This window comes from Dendronephthya gigantea, unplaced genomic scaffold (genome assembly GCF_004324835.1).
Source record: "Dendronephthya gigantea isolate DGI-Jeju-01 unplaced genomic scaffold, DenGig_1.0 000269F, whole genome shotgun sequence".
NCBI classification, from domain to species: domain Eukaryota; kingdom Metazoa; phylum Cnidaria; class Anthozoa; order Malacalcyonacea; family Nephtheidae; genus Dendronephthya; species Dendronephthya gigantea.
The window spans coordinates 52,501-52,768 of NW_021163279.1; positions in this window are offsets into that span (position 1 = coordinate 52,501).

A 268-nucleotide genomic window follows, 5' to 3' on the forward strand; every position below is an offset into this window, starting at 1 on the left:
GGAATCTCAAGTCCGTAACCAGCTCCGCGATTTATTCGTTTTCCCTTTATTGTAACACTTGCAGAGTTAGATGCACATTTCAAAAATTTGCTTACGTACGGTGCCATATTTTTGGGTATATGACCCACAACATCAGCAGTTTCATTAACAGTATTGACATGAAATAAGCTGCTGATTTCTGTTGATCCCCGTGATGATTTAACAATTGCCACAGCGTCTGAATCTTTTTTGTTTTCTGGTTCTCGTTTTAACTTGTATTTTTCGTTTA